This window comes from Schistocerca cancellata, chromosome 1, assembly GCF_023864275.1.
Source record: "Schistocerca cancellata isolate TAMUIC-IGC-003103 chromosome 1, iqSchCanc2.1, whole genome shotgun sequence".
In the NCBI taxonomy this organism is placed as follows: Eukaryota; Metazoa; Arthropoda; class Insecta; order Orthoptera; family Acrididae; genus Schistocerca; species Schistocerca cancellata.
Window position 1 is genome coordinate 807,201,589 of NC_064626.1, and position 19,352 is coordinate 807,220,940.

Sequence of the window (19,352 nt, forward strand, 5' to 3'; positions counted from 1 at the left end):
AAGTAGGGTGCACTCAGCCCTTGTGAGGGAAACTGAGGAGCTACTTGCTTGAGAAGTAACGACTCTGGCCTCAGAAACTGATATACTGCCGGGAGAGTGGTGTGGCCTGTTCGTAGTTTAGTTTAGTATTTATTTTTGTGCTAGATTTTCACCCATGGTTTTGCTCTTGTATGTGTAAGCCAGATGTGTCGCACTTTTTCCCCCGTGCCCCCTCTCTCTGTCTGTCTCCACCTCCCCTTTCTCCCTGGCTATCTGCTACTCCCCCCCTCTCTGCCATCACCTCCCCACCCCTCTCTATGTCCATATCCTCGTCCCTCTCTCTCAGGCTATCTGCTCCCCTCCTCTCTCTCTGTCCATCTCTTCCTACCTGCTGTCTCTGTCCATCTCCTCCTCCTCCTGCTGTCCATCTCCTTCTCCCTCCTGTCTCTGTCCATTTCCTCCTCTCCATCTCTGTCTGATCCATCACCTCCTCCTCCCACTCTCCCTGTCTGTCTCTCCTTCCCACCTCTCTCTGTTTACTCCTCCCCCTGTCTCTATACACCTCATTCTCCACTATCTAGTTATCCATTTCCTCCTCCCCCTCTCTCTGCTGAGCTGTTCCCGTTGGCATATATACCCCCTGAAACACATGCTAGTATCTCCACACAACATGTTGGTTGTTGAAGGCAGGCTAGATGTCAGGCGTTACCAAACTTTTCTTATCGGCATCCCTACTGAACAAACCGGCGAGAAGGCAACTTAATATTGTACTGACATCCAGTTCTAAGCCTTGTTTAAAATTTCAAGTCTCGAGCTCATTGAGAAGTTTGTACAAAATCAATAGGAAAATTTGTATAGAAGAGGCATTAATACAAGTAACCAGCCTACTATAACTGTGGTAAAATAGACTGTAAACTCCTTCGTGGGGCGAGCTATACACCATCAGAGCGATCTCATGAAACCAACGGGGGCTATGCATTCACTATGACCACCTTTAGTGCCCAGTGGTCCACAAACAAGCGCGCCAAAATGATTCAGCTTCCATTTGACTGGAAAGTGTTTCCTCCCTGCCCTTTGTTCAAAGCTCAATGGTCAGTGCTTGTCGGAGAGATTCGCGGAAGCATCACACATCACTTAGTATAGACAGTGTGCTACTCTGTGGATACCATTTCTGCAAGTTGGAATATTTTTGGCCACAGAATTTCTATCTTATGCAGACATCTGGTTGCGGCGGACGTGTATGAAGCTAAACTTCGGGAGCTTTGACCCTTTTCTTACTCTATATGAGGCTCTTCGTTTGTCCTTTGTCATAACAATGAAAAAACTTCACTGTATCAATGAAAACCATGTCATCTCCTCTGTTGGGCAACGGCCTTGCCGCAGTGGATACACCGGTTCCCGTGAGATCACCAAAGTTAAGCGCTGTCGGGCGTGGCTGGCACTTGGATGGGTGACCATCCAGCCGCCATGTGCTGTTGCCATTTTTCGGGGTGCACTCAGCCCCGTGATGCCAATTGAGGAGCTACTCGACCGAATAGTAGCGGCTCCGGACAAAGAAAGCCATCATAACGACCGGGAGAGTGGTGTGCTGACCACACACCCCTTCTATCTGCATCCTCAACTGAGAATGACACGGCGGTCGGATGGTCCCGATGGGCCACTTGTGGCCTGAAGACGGAGTGCAATCTCCTATGTTGGGATTCTTTTACGCTGGCCATTAAAATAGCAAGACCATGGATGCAGCACGGTCTGTGGAGACTGCAGTTTATCTTTCTGTGATATTGGAACTTGCATTGGTTGGGATCTCACGAGTGCCATACGAATATGAAATTAATGGTTTCAGGAGGGCCTTACTCAACCTTCCCTGCATGACCGCTCTGCCGTGTAGGGCCAAGCAGAAATGTCACGTATCTTGAATTTGCAATGGGCTCATTTCGAGCGGAAGAAGTACCTACACAAACATCTGGAGCACCAAAGACTGTCGGTACGGCGACCACTGTTGCGGTTTTACCTTGCTGGCACAGCAGTAAAGGGGCGCGTCGACAGTGTGCGCCCAAAGCCAATACTGTACACAGGAGTGGCACCATATTGTCTTTTCACACAAGTCCTGATTCCGGTTATAGCATAGTGATGGAGGTATCTTCGTGTGTGTGGTTGGGGTGGTGAGGGGGTGTTCCGAGGAGAACGAATGTTGTGAGATTGCATTCATTATCAACATTTGGGCCCAGCACTTGGTACGATGGGATGACACGTCATTGGATGTACAACACGATCACCGCTGGTTCGCATAGCCGGTAATTTGGCCATAAGGCGTTAGATTTGCCTGTCACCTTTGTTACTGCAGAAGTCCAGAGTAATTTTAGATTTAGTGTAGTACAGGAGGGTTAGCATTTCTGCATATGTTTTTAATACATTATTTTATGACATTTTAACATAGCAGTACAACATTTTAGCTGTATTCACTGATGAGTCTAACCAGGGGAACTCCGTCGGTTGCTCAATTGTTTCCTCTGATCTTGTCCTCAAGATCCGACTGCATAAAGACCTTACCGTTTTCGATGGTGAATTATACGCAAGCACTGGAACAGATAAGACACGTTGCGAGTAATAAATTCCTTTTCTGTTTCGATTCCTGCCCTTCACTCGCTACAACGCTTGTACCCTGCAGATAAAGTAGTCCAGAATATCCAGGACCGCCTTGTCCGACTACAAATGCTCTAGAAGGAGGTGTTCTTCTGCTTAATGCCTGTGCGCGTGGGCGTTACACGAACGAAAGGGCGGGTGTAGCAACCTAGGAGGTGTGTCGCTATCTTCAATTAGTTCAGTGTGCCATCCCCTTGTATGATATCACCTCACTTGTATGCCTCCCGTGAGACTCACATTCCCAACTGTCCACAATCTACATACGTAATGTATCTAATAGATATTTGCCCATCCACTCATTACTCGCGCACAGTAAGGAGACGAGTCCCGTAAGAGTTCGGGCAACCTGTGCGCATTCGCACAGATGAAGGTCAACGGTCGGGTAGCCTTTAACTATCTATGAAGATAGGAACTGCTCTCGAAAGAAGAGATACCATTGATGACCGTGCAGCTTCTCCAGAATAAATGATAATTAATTGAAACCCTCAGCTGCCGACAGGTGTTGTTGATATACCTCGATGGGGACAGGTGAAAATTTGTGCCCCTACCGGGACTCGAACGCGGGATCACCTGCTTATATGGCAGACGCTCTATCCATTTGAGCCAGCGAGGACACAGATCAATACCGCCCGCTCTAACGGGAATCGTCACCTTAGTGTACACGAGAAATGAGTGGATGGGCAAATATCTATTACGTATGTAGATTGTGGACAGTTGGGAATGTTGGTCTCATTGGAGGCGTGCAAGGGATAAGTCCCCGCAGTCGCGCTATTCATCTGTGTCTTCGGTGGCTGAGATGGACGCCGGCACGGTAGCTCAGCGTGTTCTGTCAGAGGGCTGCATGCTCTCTGTAATAGAAAAACTGAGTCAAGGAATTAACGATCAACTTGTGATGTACGCCCAAACCAAACGCAACGAACCATATCGAACAAATTGGAAGGAAAAAAAGAAGAAAAAGATGGATAGAGCGTCTGCCATGTAAGCAGGAGACCCCGGGTTTGAGACCCGGTCGGGGCACACATTTTCAGCTGTCCTCATCGAGGTATATCAACAACACCTGTCGGCAGTTGAGGGTTTCAATTAATTATCATTTATTCCAGAGAAGCTGCACGGTCATCAATGGTATCTGTTCATTCGAGAACAGTTACTATCTTCATATATTATTTTGGGTCGGTTTTTGCGCCCGGCTTGGCGGGATGCCGGTCTCGTCATGGCCTCGATACGGCCGTACTCATAACAAGTAAAATTCGTTATTTGCTATCCTTTCTGGTGTTGCAATTTTGATGGGCCACAGTATAGTAGTACGCGCGTTTCGTTTTCTTTCCAATAGCAAGTACAAATCTAAATCTGTCCATGTTCCGATGTGCAGAAAAGAAATTTTGAAAACCGGGAAAGAGATGATTTGTTTTCTTAGCTGTAATGATAGCTTTTGGGCGGGTAAGTAAAATAAACTAAAGGTCCTGATACAACTGGGATTTGGGCTATTGTAGGACAAGTGTTCTGTAGTGTTGGATACGAATCGCCAAGCAGAGCAGGCGTTGGTCCAAGCGGCGAGGGCGAGCGAGCTGCCACGTGTGCCGCACCCCCACCCCACGGCTGGCTGCTCCTCTATCCCCCCTCTCCCACCCCCCACCCCCCCCCCCACGCTGCCCCTACCCTACCGCTACAGTAGCTGCGGCTCGGGTCGAACGGCTTCTCGCCCCCTGCCTCTCTGCCGACGCACTGTGCGTGCCGGCGAAACCCGGCGCTCAGTAGCCGAACAGATCACTGCCGTTTCGGCGGTGCGACCTGCAACCCAACTGCTACCAGGGGCAGTTTATTCACATAGCACGTGCTCCGGGCCGCCCTCTGCCAAGGACGGCGCAGACACAATATCAAATTATTTCAGGGAAATATTTGCTATCAAAAACAGTCTTGATCACAATTTATTTATTACGGAGACCGGTTTCGACCACTACTGTGATCATCTTCAGACCAATGAGTAAGAACCTCCTTCTGCTGAATAATCACTACTGTAGTAGAGTAGTGATTCTCCAGCAGAAGGAGGTTCTTACTCATTGGTCTGAAGACGATCACAGTAGTGGTCGAAACCGTACTGTAGAAGAGTAGCGATTCTCCAGCAGAAGGAGGTTCTTACTCATTGGTCTGAAGATGATCACATAGTGGTCGAAACCAGTCACCGTAATAAATAAATTGTGATCAAGACTGTTTTTGATAGTAAATATTTGTAACACATTGATCACTGTTCACTCCCATAATGTATTCAAAAGCAATTATTTCAGGGGAAATTAACAACGAAGGAAAACTAAATTTCTTTTTGTTCGATGGGGCCGCAGCATAGTGCACGTCAGACTATGCCATTTTGAAAAGGAAACGTTCAGACTAGCCGCAATAAGTATAATACACTTTATGACAGTGTTTCCAGCTTTATTGCTATTCTCAAGTAATGTCTAGTTTGCCGCGCGGGATTAGCCGAGTGGTCTAGGACGCTGCAGTCACGGACTGTGCGGCTGCTCCCGGCGGAGGTTCGAGTCCTCTCTCGGGCATGGGTGTGTGTGTTTGTCCTTAGGATAATTTAGGTTAAGTAGTATGTAAGCTTAGGGACTGATGACCTTAGCAGTTAAGTCCCATAAGATTTAGCACACATTTGAACATTTGTCTAGTTTGCTTAGACGTCCATATCGCATCCGTAGTAAACTGTCATTGTCTAATTCTTAGTGATTATGTGAAATGTTGTAATTATAAACGTATGGAATACGTTTTGATGCTTATTTGGTAGATTGTTTACTATAAAGAACGAATTATTTATTTATAGTAAACGAACTAGCAAAGAAGTATCAAAAATTATTCCATACGTTCATAATTACTACATGTGAAGTAATTAATAAGAATGAGAGAATTACAGTTTACTAAAAATGAAATATGGGCGTCAAATCAAACTAGATAATACTTGGTAAATGGCAATGAAGCCGAAGCAGCTGTCGTAAAGAATATTAAACTTATTGCAGCTCGTCTGGACCTTTCTTTTCAAACTTAGAGAAAAAAATTGTGTAATCGCCAGTTTTTGTTCACTGGTAGGAGGGATTGTCGTCAACAACATTATAAAAATCCTGGTCTGAATAACTAGAAAACCACGGCTTACAGCGAAGCTATCTTCCAGTACAAAATTAAATCTGCCAGGAAGTTTCATATCAGCGCACACTCCGCTGCAGAGTGAATATCTCATTCTGGAAAATTAAACTACATTGAATTTCCTACAAAAAACGTCCTATTAATTTTTCTAATAGTTTACGAGTTGGAGGGGACTTAAAATCGCAAATTACTGCAAATGATGTTTTAATGGTGTAAAATTAATGTTTAATTTTACATGACATGGGTTAAGAACCATTATTGAATGTGTGTACCACATATAAGTAGAGTAGTGTCACATTATGGTATAAATGTGTGTGGGTGTCATAGGGCGTCGTGCAATGTGGACTGTGTCTACATGAGGGAAGGAAAGTTGGCAGACTGTGGTCATGCACTTCCAACCTTCCGTTTTCTGCAAAATGAAGAGCAAGCAACGGATTCCCCACTATCTCTACCCCATTACGTCACCAGTAGCAATTACGTGGTATTTCACAGAGTTGTATCGACCCTTCTGCAGCGTTCCTTGCGGGTCAATGGCTGTGAAGTTTACAGACACGCGTACGGGTGTGTATTTTCCCTAAAGTGCGTTAACACTACGTGGAATACGCCTGATGATGATGATGATGACGACGAGGTCCCATACTCCGAGGAGCGTAGGGGACGATGCGGGAGACCCGCACCGCCGTACTAGGCAAGGTCCTAGCGGAGGTGGTTTTCCATTGCCTTCCTCCAACCGTAACGAGGATGAATAATGATGATGAAGACACAAAAACACCCAGTCATCTTGAGGCAGGGAAAATCCCTGACCCCGCCGGGAATCGAACCCCGGACCCCGTGCGCGAAAAGCGAGAACGCTACCGCAAGACCACGAGCTGCCGTGGAATACGGGTATGAGTCACCAATAAACGCAAAAAATGCTTATGGACAGAATCTACGTAAATCCCTGCACACTGTTCCACACTGCTTGAGAAGTCCGCAGCTCGTGGTCGTGCGGTAGCGTTCTCGCTTCCCACGCCCGGGTTCCCGGGTTCGATTCCCGGCGGGGTTAGGGATTTTCTCTGCCTCGTGATGACTGGGTGTTGTGTGATGTCCTTAGGTTAGTTAGGTTTAAGTAGTTCTAAGTTCTAGGGGACTGATGACCATAGATGTTAAGTCCCATAGTGCTCAGAGCCATTACTGCTTGAGAGGAAATTAATTCTTAGTCACCCTGGAGACTCTACAGGAGGTATTAAAAAAAACTCGCCACACGACTGTACAAGAAATCAAGTCACCCGAACATTCCTCACATCCTACACTTGGGCAACTACGATCACAACCATAGATGGAAACACAAGCGCCCAAAGACACTCCTTAGGGACTAGCCATCTATGATAACTTCGTAACTACGCAAACGACACAATGAGGCGAGCCCCTGCACTTCAGCCACTGACTAGCTTGCTAGCTGAACCTCTGCCATGACAACTGGCAATCGCAGGGAAGCCACACACGACACACAAACAAACCCCCAACACATATCACACTGCCAGTTCCGTTGAGCACCATCGAACTGACAAACCTACAACGACATGGCTATGTTACAGGAGCAGCAGCAGCAGCAGCAGCTGGCCCAGGAGACATCGTCGGCCCAGCAGCAGCAGCGCTCACCTCCTCGACAGGACTGATCATTCCATGACAATCTGGCTATGGTACTGATGCATGATACCCAACTGCTAACATAACCCTACCTTGCACGGTCTGTCGCAGATAGCAAGAAACCGCTACTGCCCTTACTACCCAACCTGACACTGTCGCAGAGGTTTCGTTCCCTTGGCACTTGCCTTGGCACTTTTTTCCCTCTGCCCTTAAAACCGCTCTTCTTTCAAGCTTGACTCTGTCGAGCTTTTTCGACCACTTCTGTAACACAGATGCGCCCGTATTAATGAGTAACCCTACCCAGACGTACGGATAACATCGCAGTTCCTCGCTCCTGCGATCTCCTCGATGTAATTACTAACAATGCAGAGGTGACAGTAGACCTTTTGAGTTGGTCACCATGCTTGTGCGAGCGTGGAGGGGCTCACACCTTTTTTAACCCTATACGGCAGCTATAGTGTTGCTCTGGGAACGGCGACTTTACCTGTCACGAATGCTGCTCGCTTTTCAGTTCACAGAGATTATACCTCTCTAGCCTTTTCTGGCCAATTCCGTTATATGAGTAGATAAAATAAATTCACTGAGTTCGTGTTTATATAATGGAGTTATTTACGGTTTATTAAATCAGTAGTTATTTGCAGTTCCTAAGTGAGTTGTTATATAAAAAAAAAGCTCAACAGGTGTGGCTGTCAACTGTCTACCAGACTGAAGAGCCTGCCGTCAATGTAACATGCTGTCAATATGCATTCGGCAATGTTGATTTCGTTGTTCCCATAATCAATGGCAGGAATACTTTTCACAGCAGCAGAGGTACCAAATGCATTATCCCATCCACAGCTTTTCCAGCATCTGAAGAGGCCCAGAAGCTTAAATTGGCTCCCTCTGCAACAGAAGTAGTTCACCTAGGTGTTATGGAACTGCAGATATTTCAACATGTCAAGCAGTGCGTTACACCACATTAGTGTTCTAGACTTGAGCATTAACAGTCCCATTCCATTAACATTTTTACACCCACGTTGCAAAATATACTGTGGATGTGTGGTAAGTGGCTCCAGACAGCGTGACAGTTGCTGAATGGAAGAGATTTGTGCAGTCTATCAATAACACAATTAATGGTAAGAGAAGTGAAGAAAGTTACTGATTGTTCATTAATTCACTACTAACTGACTACAACACGGTTAACCAAGACGCAATATCTACTTATCCAATCCCTTTCCCTCCAGTACTACATATGTCACTGACGATATCACACCTACAAATTACATACGTATCAGCGAATGTGTAAAGGAAAGTATTTTACACAAAAACTCACTTAACAACTGCAAATGACTACTTAATAAACTCAAAATAACTTCATTATATAAGCACGAACTCATTGACGTTTTGCCTGCTCACATAGGAGCACAGCCCAGGAGATGAAGGGGAGTTTGGGGTAGAGAGAGTGGGGACTCGTCTGCTCGCTCTGCAAAATGGTTCAAATGGCTCTGAGTACAATGCGACTCAACGTCTGAGGTCATCAGTCGCCTAGAACTTAGAACTAATTAAACCTAACTAACCTAAGGACATCACACACATCCATGCCCGAGGCATGATTCGAACCTGCGACCGTAGCGGTCACGCGGTTCGAGACTGAAGCGCCTTTAACCGCACGGCCACACTGGCCGGCCTCGCTCTACGAAATAGGAAATTGCATGAGCACGATGCGGCGACCTGCCTTCTCTCACACGACCACCCTCCACAGTGCAACACCTTCCTATTACACCCCCGCAACACAATTTACACCTTAATGCGGTTCTATTGCATTTAAATGTGGTATACACATTCAACATATGTTCCTAACGCACTTCATTTAAAATTAAACATTAATTTTGTACCACTAAAACACTATTTTCAATAGTCTGCAATTTTTTCACGGACACGTGATGGTACGCATTTCTCCTCCTTACACGAGGCATCACGACAACGTTTTCACCAGGCAACGCCGGTCAACTGCTGTTTGTGTATGAGAAATCGGTTGGGAACTTTCCTCATGTCAGCACGTCGTAGGTGTCGCCACCGGCGCCAACCTTGTGTGAATGCTCTGAAAAGCTAATCATTTGCATATCTCAGCATATTCTTCCTGTCGGTTAAATTTCGCGTCTGTAGCACGTCATCTTCGTGGTGTAGCAATTTTAATGGCCAGTAGTGTCTATACTGGCGGCAAAAATAGCAACACCAAAGAGTTGTGTGACATAAACTAAAGTTGGTAGGCACATTTCTACATCTGAAGTATGATCTTTATTCAGATTTCGCGCCAGTGCATAAAGTGGCAGTAGTAGCACCACTATGAGGATGCAAATCAGATTTGCTTTAAATACGTGCTGTAATCGTGAGACTTAGTTATCTTTCAGACTGGACGTGTTGAGTAGATGTTAATGAATAGTAGCTTTAAGGCGACAAAGACACGACTATCAGCACTTCGCTAAGTATGAATGAGGTCGTGTAATAGAGCTAGGAGATGCTGGATGTTCCTTCTGAGATTTTCAGAAAGACTTGGCATGAATGCAGCCACTGTACATCATTGCTGGCAGCGATGGTCACGAGAAGGTACGATCGCAAGAGGACCGTGCTCCGGACGGCCACTTTGCACCAGCGAGACGGAATAGCATCGTGTTCGGCGTGTGGCTCTGGCGCACATCACTGCAACTGCAGCAGCAATTTGAGCAGCAGTTGACACTACAGTGACACAACGAACTGTTAAAAATCGGATTCTTCTAGGACACCTGCGAGCCAGACGCCCTGTAGCGTGCATTCCTCTGACCCCAAACCACCGCCATTTGCGACTTCAGTAGTGTCAAGAGAGAGCTCATTGGATGGCAGGGAGACGTCTGTTGTGTTTTCTGATGAAAACTGGTTCTCCCTGGGTGCCACTGATGGTCGTGTGTTGGTTAGAAGGAAGGGAGTTGAGGACCTGCACCCAACCCGTCTGCATGCCAGACACACAGACCTACACCTAGAGTTATGCTCTGGAGTGCGATTTCGCATGACGGCAGGAGCACTCTCGTAGCTATCCTACTCACCCTGACTGCAAATTGGTACTATCTGGTGATTCGATCTGTTGTGCAGGCATTCATGAACAGCATTCCAGGAGGCGTTTTCCAATTGGATAATGCTCACAGATATAGCACTGTTGTAACCCAACAAGCTTTACAGAGTCGCGACATGTTACTTTGGCCTGTTCCGTCAGTCCCCAATCAAGCACATGTTGGACATAATCGAACGAAAATTCCAGCGTCCTCCACAACCAGCATTGGATTGGATGGGATTGTTTGAGGCAAGAGAACAAACAGCGAGGTCATCGGTCTCATGGGATTGGGGAAGGACGGGGGAGGAAATCGGCCGTGTCCTTTCAAAGGAACCATCCGGGCATTTGCCTAGAGCGATTTAGGGAAATCACGGAAAACCTAAATCAGGATGGCCGGACACGGGATTGAACCGTCCTCCTCCCGAATGCGAGTCCAGTGTGCTAACCACTGCGCCACCTCGCTCGGTTTCAACCAGTATTAACCGTCCCTGTATTTACCCACCAAGTGCAACAGGCATGGAACTCCGTCCCACAAACTGACATCCAGCATTTGTACAACACAATGGTTACACAGGTTATTAATGTACCAGAATTTCACATTTGCAGTGGCGTCTCTCGCGCTTACACTAACCTGTGATCTTGCAATATTAATCACTTAAATATGTTACCTTGAGAAATTTATTTCCGAAACTTCATTACTCTATATTAATTATTTTAGTGTTGCGACTTTTTCCGTCATCATATAAACTGTGCGACGCAGTGCACTTTTTTTCATGTTACATCAGTGCACTGCTTCGTTCAGTTTGTATAGTGACGATTTAATTTACATTGCGATGTGACAATAGTAACAAATTCATTGATATATTATCTGATGTCAATGATTTTATATTCGTTAATATGATGGTGTAAATGTTTCAAAGAGCCCGACGACTGTCTGTCGACCGAAACTGGCTGTTTAATAAAGAATTTTATCAGCAGCACGAGACTTGAATACGACATTTTTCAAATGCGACACCATATCCAGAAAATATATCAAGTTACACAGATACAACTCATATAATATCAAAGAAGGAAAAAGCTATTGGAAACACAAGATTGAAGAAAATCACAGGGGTATGTGTAGCTGTAGACAAATTCAGATCAATCAGATAAAATAGCAACTGTATCGATAAAGCGTATCAGTGATAATTCAGACGAGGCGTTGACGTTAGATACCTTGGCATGACGTCAAAGCCGTTTAAGTGGGTCGCAACGAGATCTTCTACTGGGAAAAGCGAACGACAGACGACAGTAAACTGGAAGGATTCTGAGGAAATAAAGCGTATCTTCGACATTATCACTTTCGCACATTGGCGTTACTTGTTACTGAGTATTACTTACTTTTCAGGAATCCTAATCATATCGTTGTGATTCGAGAGTCAGACAAAGCTCGAAAATGATACGAGCTGTTCTCGGTTTCAGCTTAAGGTGCAGCGAGCTACAGGGGTTGGACAAAAACATGAAAACATCACGAGAAATGCATGCTCCACCATAAATGCAGATACTATCTGTGGCTGCAGTTTTCGCTCTTGTGTCTTGCCGCGAATGGCACCTGTGCAATGTACTCAATGTGTTTCAACTTCAATGGTGGTCGGAACAGTGTTCTGAGTACTTGTGAGTGTATTATGTCGGAGCTAAGTTAATTCGAAGGTGGGCTAGTCGTTGGTGCTCATTTGGTGGGTGCTTCCGTAAGCAAGGTAGACGAAAAATTTGGTGTTTTAGGAGGCACCGTATCGAACATTTATACTGCAACAGGAAAAGCGCAAAACCAAACATCATCCAGTAAGTCTTAATGTGGACGGAAGTGTGTGTTGACTGATCGTGGCCGGCTGGTGTGGCCGAGCGGTTCTAGGCGCTTCAGTCTGGTACCGCGCGACCACTATGGTCGCAGGTTCGAATACTGCCTCGGGCATGGATGTGTGTGATGTCCTTAGGTTAGTTAGGTTTAAGTAGTTCTAAGTTCTAGGGGACTGATGACCTCAGAAGTTAAGTCCCATAGTGCTCAGAGCCATTTTGAGTGATCGTGGCACACGGTCACTGAAGAGGATGGTTACGAGAAATAAGAGAACGACAGCTGCAAAACGGAATGTCGCACTCGCGCACCTTGTCAGCACAATAAGCTGTGAATCGCAGGTCGAGCTGGACTTCCAAAACCACTGATCAGTGACGCAAATTCAGGTAATAAAAACTACTTAGTCAAATTCAGGTAATAAAAACAACTGTGCTGAAGCCATAAAAGCTTGACTATGGAGCAACAGAAGAGCGTCATCTGGGTAAATGAGTCTTGTTGCACAGTGTGCCAACTTCTGGCCGATTTTGCGTAGAGTCAAACGTGGCTGGATCGGTGATGATTTCCGCAAGGATATCGCGATATTCCATGGGACCTGTGCGTACATTGCAAGGTAGCGTTACTGTCAAGGATTATGTTACCGTTTTGGCTGATCAGCTCCATCCCACAGTTAAATGTTTGTTGTCGTACGGTGATGCTATGTTCCAAGACGGGCAGGATCCCTGTTCACACAGTTCGCATCGTCCGGGCCTGGTTTTGTGAGGACGAGGATGATTTATCACGTCTCCTCTCCTAGCTACCACAGTCCACAGATCCCGATATTACTGAGCCTATGTGGTCTACCTTGAAAAGGAAATTGCGTTATCGCTTTCCACCTGCATCTTTGTTGCCTGAACTTGTCTCTATTTTGCAGGAAGAATGGCATAAGATGCCCTTGAAAGTCATGCATAACCTTTATTTATCTGTACCGAAAGGTCTGCGAGCTGTTTCGAATGCCAATGGTTTTCCTATACCGTATTAAGCATGGTAATGTGATGTGTTTGTGGTGTTCACCATTTTTATCCATCCCTATAGATGATGGAATTGTGAGATGAGCCACATCCAGGTAGATGCCACGCGGCCAGTATGATTGTGGTGTCTATATGGTTTTCGACATTGGACCCAAATTTCTACCTGAGAAAACCGAGACACAGATAGTTAAAATACCGTGCGATTACTCTCACAACAAAGTTGACGCGATTGACAGACAAATAGCTCACATGACTTACCTATCTTTGGTTAAATGAGGACTGTGGTGACCGAAAGGGCACGCAAACGCCAAGTTAAAAATACATTTACTAAATCACCAAACCAGTTGTATCCACGCGGCTATGTGACCGTACTGTTCAAAATATCGCCGCATTTTCATTTTCAAGGAAAACAGTTCGCGTTAGGTTGGTGCATAAGTTAGTAGCGTTTTTCCGTATGTTTAAAAAACACAAAAGATACTCATAACAGAAACTATAATTCGTCTATAATATATTCTCCTTCAGTATTTACAAAAGTTTCCGACGCTGGCGTAATTTTTCGATTCGAGCGACTGTAGAAATCGAGTAGTTTCGAAATGAACTCGTCGAGCCGTATTCGGAGCGTTTTCGCTCCGGAAGGAAGTTGGTTGAAGGTTGTTCGATGGAGAGTGGAAAAGGTGAAAATCTGAGGGCGCAAGATCAGGTGAATAAGGTGGGTGTGGAATGAGTCCCCAGCCAAACTCCTATATAGTGTTTTCTGTCAGCCTAGGAGAATGCTGGCGAGCTTATCGTGGTACGGCATTATTTCTCGCCATCTTCCAGGTCGTTGTTCTTGGATTGCGTCTGCAAGACGTCTCCGTAATTGACAGTAAATGTCACCAGCGATAGTTACATCTCGGGATAGCAATTCGTAGTACACAACACCGTAGTTGTTCCACCAGATGCGTAGCAATATCTTTTGTGGGCGCGCGCAGATCTTTTTACAGAACGTTGATGCTTTGCTTGGGTTCAACCATTCCTCTCTTTTACTTGTATTAGCATAAAGATACAATTTCTCGTCACCAACAACGACACGAGATAGGAATGGTCGGCGTTGTTCACGAGCCATTTCATTATGAGCAAGAAGAGATGCACATATGGCCACGCTGATTTTTTTGTTTTTGGCTTAGAGCATGTGGTATCCATAGACTCAGTTTCTGAACCTATGCATGCCAATGTTGCACGGTGGTGGAACGATCACAGTTCATCAAATGTGCCAGTTCCCGTGTACACTTGACATGGATCATTGTGGATTAATGTGTTTAATCGATCTTCATCAAACTCCGAAGCTCTTCCTTAACATGTCTAAAATGGCTCTGAACACTATGGGACTTAACATCTGAGGTCATCAGTCCCCTAGAACTTTGAACTACTTAAACCTAACTAACCTATCACACACATCCATGCCCGAGGCAGGATTCAAACCTGCGACTGTAGCAGTTGCGCGGTTCCGGATTGAAGCGCCAAGAATCGCTCGACCACAGCGACTGGATTTAACGTGTCGACTCGCTAATGCCAAAACGATTCTTCTTAAAACGAGAAAACCAATTTCTTGTCGTGCTCTGTCCAATGGCATTATTCCCATACACAGCACAAATGTTTCTGGCTGCCTCCGCTGCTGTCGTCCCTCTATTGAACCCAAACAGAAGAATATTTCGGACATATTCCTATTTCTCCATTTGACTCTGCATTTTCTAGGCTCCACTGCTCCACTCATTATGTTCAAACGACAAAATGACACTATGTCAACTCAAATGACAACAGTGAGCTACAAATAAAAACGACCATCGATAAAGGAACCCATAGCAATCGAGATACGAAGATGGAAAGGAAAAACGCTAGTAACTTTCGTACCAACCGAACTAATATTTAAATTTCCAGAAGCTTCTGTGTCTCACGTTCACTCTCTATTATTACGTTCTTACCTACATAACACGCCCTCAAATATGAAATTGTCTCACACACACACTCACGACAAATTTCTTTCCTCTTCTTTGCTTTTTATCACCATGACATCTTTACACTCGTGTCCAAACGCCATCCCAAGGAAATGCGAAGATACAGCTGGCCCGTGACTGTACCGTCATGAAATCTTAACATACATTGGTGTACCAAAGCATTACGACCACTGTCCACCGCGAGAATGAATGCCAGCTGATGGCGATGCGGGTGCGTTTGAGAGCAACGAAAATATACACCTCTAAGGGGAGAAAAGGACAAATACGGAATCACTCTAGCGAAGACAGGGGCCGCAAAAAATCACTGACGTAAGATACTTTGGCAAAGGGCAGATTGTTATGGCCTGACGCCTGGGAACGAACATTTCGGAAATGACGAAGATGGTTAGCTGTTCTCGTGCTTCTGTTGTGAGCATATACGTAAAGTGGTTCAATGAAGGTGAAACTACGAGTAGGCGACAAGGTGTTGTACATCCAGGTCGCATCACATAACCCGGAGGACAGAGGTTTTTCTGTTCTGTAAAGCAGGATAAACGACGATTTGAGGCAGTTGTGACTACAAAGTACAATGCTGCCGTCGAACACATTGTTCACAGCACGTCACTGAACATAGGGCTTCGCAGGTGACGATCACCACGTATTCGCATTTTGCCCCAACGACACTGTCAGTTACGATGATGTTCTTGTTAGACCAGGTCGATGGTAGCTCCCGGAAACGCCGTCTCGCAGGCAAACTGCTGCTTGGAGGGAGCATCGCGCCACGGGCGCAGAACAGCAAGGGCTGTGTTGCAGCATCGGAGACATTCTCCTGGCCCCAGAAAAGACCTGTAGTACTAACTGAAGGCACCGTGACCTTGACAGCTGTGAACTACGTGAGCATCATTGCGGGCAACCCACATCCACGAGCATCTGCAGAACGTTTACCAAGAGGGTGCAAGATTCAAAACTTGCCAAATTTGACATAACTGAATCGGCGAATTTGAAAACGTGTCATGCCCCAACAATTGGATTTGACAAGAACTTCTTGTATCTTAAATTGTCTACTTAGTATTTTTAAGGTAGAACGCTTTCGTGCCTAAATGGTAAACTCATTTCAGTAGTATACGTTGTGTATATCTTTTTATGTCATTGACATTAATATGGATGCCACCTTTTTAAATTAAAAGATAGGATATTACAGTCTCATATGATTAGAGTACCCATCGTGATATGAAATAATGCTATCAATTGTAAATAGAAACAAAAATAATTTATTTATTCTTCCATAATGTTAGGTTCAAACTGGAATTGAAAATCTTAAATAGGAGAAAAATGTCACAATGACTGAGAAAATCCCTCTAGATATCAACAAACTACCCCTCAAAGTGGAGAAACAGGGAATAAATTTTAAAAAAGGCTTTTCAACTTTGATACCTTCTTTAATACTTTACTTGTGGAACTACACATTCGTTCACGTTAATGGATTTATTGCATTACTTTTTATTATTGATACTTTTTGTTGTCGACTGGCATAACTGGAGTTAAACGAAATGTGTTCTGAATGCTACGTTTATTTGGGATAGGTTAAGCAAAGAGTAGCTCAGAGCCAGTATATGATCTCACGAATGTGGGGAACCTTCTAAAACAATCCTCTCCCCAGTTTTATACATTAATTTTCAGCTTGCCAACTGAAATTCAGAATTCGTAGTTCTTTGACTATATGTGGAGCTTCATTGCAAGATCCCAGTCATGGAGAGCATATTTTATATTTTTTCGACCTTGAAATTTAACACTTTTCCTCCTTCTTCTAGCGCAGAGAATGGTCTTTTCTTTTTCTAATAATTTCCGGGTATGCAGCCGGATCCCGTCGACATTCTGCCACGATATTTCGGCCCAGAGACGTCCGGCCATCATCAGGTGAGTACACAACTACTGAAGAGCCCAGGTGCAGTCGCGGTATTTATGCCGAATCTCGCGCATGTGAAATGTACTGGCATCCTACAGCGCATGCGTCAGGTGTTGACATGCGCAGCATAGCCGAGTTGTACGTGCTGCCCTCGGTGGTGGAAATAAAGGTTCATCTAGTCATTGAGTATCGAATGACACTGTCGATTCCGCTGTGATTGTATAATTTTAATAACAGGATTCCAATTTTTATCCAGCTGAAAGCCGTTGTCACGATTTATAAGATTATTGGCAAGACGTATTTCCACTGATTCCTTGATTACGGAATCCCAAAAACCGGAAACCGGGGATAAAATTTTTGTTACATTGTATTCCATTGAATGTCCCAAAGAAATACAGTGCTCTGCTACTGCCGATTTTGACGGTTACCGCAGACGGGTGTATCTTTCATGTTCTATACATCGTTCATGGACAGTTCTTGTCGTCTGGCCAATATATGCAGCGCCACATTCACAGGGAATTTTGTAGACGCCTGCCTTCTTCAGTTGTCTTTAACGGATCCAACCAGGGCCCGGTTCTTTGCTGGTGGACGGAAGATAACCTTGATTTTATTTTTCTTCAGTAATCGGCCTATTTTCGACGACACATTCCCGGCGTATGGAAGGAACGCAGTTGATTTAAAGTCATCATCTGCGTCCTCAGTGCGTTGCTTCTTGTTATGATAGTTGCGCATGGCCTTCCTTATTTGGCGAGAAGTGTAGCCATTCTCTTTGAAAACCTTCTCCAAGTGTTCTAATTCTGCGTGGAGGTTTTCATCATCCGATATTATATGCGCTCGATGTATTAAGGTACTGAGAACACCGGCTGTTTGTGCTGGGTGATGGCAGCTTGACGCCTGGAGATACAGATCTGTGTGAGTCGCTTTCCTGTACACAGAATGTCCTAATGACCCATCATTTTTACGGCGTACTAGCACGTCTAGAAATGGTAAAGTGCCCTCTTTTTCAATCTCCATCGTAAATTTGATGTTCTCATGTAATGAGTTTAAGTGATGAAGGAATTTCTCCAGTTCCTGTCTGCCATGAGGCCATACAGCAAAAGTATCATCTACGTACCGCCAGAAGACCGTAGGCTTTAAAACAGCAGACTCAAGTGCTTTCTCCTTTGAGGAGAAGAAGAAGAAAAATAAAATCAAGGTTATCTTCCGTCCACCAGCAAAGAACCGGGCCCTGGTTGGATCCGTTAAAGACGATTTACAACTGAAGAAGGCAGGCGTCTACAAAATTCCCTGTGAATGTGGCGCTGCATATATTGGCCAGACGACAAGAACTGTCCATGAACGATGTATAGAACATGAAAGATACACCCGTCTGCGGTAACCGTCAAAATGGGCAGTAGCAGAGCACTGTATTTCTTTGGGACATTCAATGGAATACAATGTAACAAAAATTTTATCCCCGGTTTCCGGTTTTTGGGATTCCGTAATCAAGGAATCAGTGGAAATACGTCTTGCCAATAATCTTATAAATCGTGACAACGGCTTTCAGCTGGATAAAAATTGGAATCCTGTTATTAAAATTATACAATCACAGCGGAATCGACAGTGTCATTCGATACTCAATGACTAGATGAACCTTTATTTCCACCACCGAGGGCAGCACGTACAACTCGGCTATGCTGCGCATGTCAACACCTGACGCATGCGCTGTAGGATGCCAGTACATTTCACATGCGCGAGATTCGGCATAAATACCGCGACTGCACCTGGGCTCTTCAGTAGTTGTGTACTCACCTGATGATGGCCGGACGTCTCTGGGCCGAAATATCGTGGCAGAATGTCGACGGGATCCGGCTGCATACCCGGAAATTATTAGAAGAAGAAATACGCCGGGAAAATTTCAGAGGTCTTTTCTTTCTTCGACTGATGTATTTGGGACTAAGAAAGGATGCACACACCCACAACATAGCGTGCTTGCCTCTTTGCTATTGTAAAACAGCTGTGTCGGACTCAACAAGCCATCATCCACATCTTTTTCTACAGACAAATTCTAAATTACTCTTTTGATGCCACTGTGCATCAAGAGGTTGGGTCGGTGACTGGGACGTATATTGTTGCCATGTTTACGTAGGGAATCGGCGGCGGAATCTGTTCGCCAGGGTGTTAGACCAGCTCCTTTCTGCAGCGACAA

General features: G+C 45.1%; 1 pseudogene; it reads left to right on the forward strand.

Moving 5' to 3' along the window:
* Positions 1–1,343: 1,343 nt before the first annotated feature.
* Positions 1,344–1,460, forward strand: LOC126097545 (5S ribosomal RNA; annotated as a pseudogene).
* Positions 1,461–19,352: the final 17,892 nt, after the last annotated feature.